Source organism: Hippocampus comes, unplaced genomic scaffold, assembly GCF_001891065.2.
Source record: "Hippocampus comes isolate QL1 unplaced genomic scaffold, H_comes_QL1_v1.1 scaffold113, whole genome shotgun sequence".
In the NCBI taxonomy this organism is placed as follows: Eukaryota; Metazoa; Chordata; class Actinopteri; order Syngnathiformes; family Syngnathidae; genus Hippocampus; species Hippocampus comes.
In genome coordinates, this window is record NW_017806160.1 from 2978 (window position 1) to 4373 (window position 1396).

The window sequence follows — 1396 nt, forward strand, 5'->3', positions numbered from 1 at the left end:
TAGCATTTTTTTTCAAAAAATCCTTTATATGATTTTTTTTTTTTTTTTTTTTTCCGATCTTCTCACGATGTGTTGTTTTTTTTCTTTTCAGTGCGCTCCAATACTCCTTGGTACAAGACAACTTCAAGAATATCTTCATACCTTTACCAACAGAGAGCATGCTCCTGGTCTCAGGTAACAGTATCGATTATATCCAAACCATGGTCTTCTTTTTGGTTTGGCTCTTCCCTTTTATCAAAACAAACAAACAAACAAAAAAAAAAGATCACCTTTTTCCCTATACTACAATTCACTGACATGTTCAAGCACCAATGCCGAGCTTCTTACCGGATTTCGTTGCCGAATGCCCGTCAACCAAGGCGCGGCGTCGGCCGCGTCTAACGCGGGGATGAACAGGAAGGCCTGAAGACACAACAGGAGTACTAACACACTTTTCTCCATGGCTCATGAAACTCCACAGAGCGGCACATAAGCTCCTTTATATATGGGAAAGCCAACGACCAAAACAAGCACGCTTCCCATCAGAGTCGAAAGGCAGCAGTCACAACTTCCTGTTGGTCCACATGTACTTGCATCACGAAAGATGTCACCTCACGATTTCTTATCGGAGGGCTTTTTCAATAAGAGGAAACGGTCCACAAGAAAACCACAAAGACTCATTTGAATGTCTTGAATGTTTTCAGTCGAAGGTCACCAACCTTTTTGAGAGTAAGAGCCACTTCATGTGTACTGATTGTGTGAGGGGCTCCCAAATTGATATACGTTATAATATATATATGTAAATAACACATTTGTCCAAATTAACTTTTAGTAGTATGAGCATGTGTCATTTTTAACAATTATGTTTGCATTTTTTCAATCCTAATTTCTACGAGTAAATCACAATGTTACAGCACTGGCGGGCTACTCATGTGGTCCTCACGGGCTACTTGGTGCCCACGGGCATCACGTTGGTGACCCCTAAATTCGGTAATGTAAAATGTAAACGTAATGCCACATACGTCAGGGTAGTTTCAAAGTCCAAGTGTGCAAAAAATACATTCCGTAGTTATTTTTGATGCCAAAAGTCCCTTTTGGATGAAAAAGGTGGTGTTTTATAAAATAAAAGTAAGAATTAAATTTAAGTGAAAGTTCAATTTCTTGAAATTTGTATAATTTTAAGGATTTCACGAAAATAAGTTTGTGTGTGTGGGTGTGTCTGGCAAAAAAAAAAAACAATTAGTCCTAATTTTACAAGAAAAAGTAACAATCTCAAGATTACATTTTTGTTTATACCTATATATAAGCGTGGTAGAGTATTGACTGTCAGGATGTACCTCAAGGCACTAGCTTTGGCCCTGTGCTATTGTCTGTACATTTTGTTGCCTCTTCATGGAAAGATTGGCTCACCGCTATT

The 1396-nt window shown here is 38.5% G+C and overlaps 1 long non-coding RNA gene across 1 annotated transcript; it reads right to left on the reverse strand.

Moving 5' to 3' along the window:
- Positions 1 to 66: 66 nt before the first annotated feature.
- LOC109531326 (uncharacterized) lies at positions 67 to 629 on the reverse strand. Its single transcript, XR_002171151.1, has 2 exons — positions 328 to 629; positions 67 to 228 (listed from the first exon to the last, which is right to left on the reverse strand). It is a non-coding gene; the product is annotated as an uncharacterized LOC109531326 (long non-coding RNA).
- Between the last annotated feature and the right edge of the window lie 767 nt (positions 630 to 1396).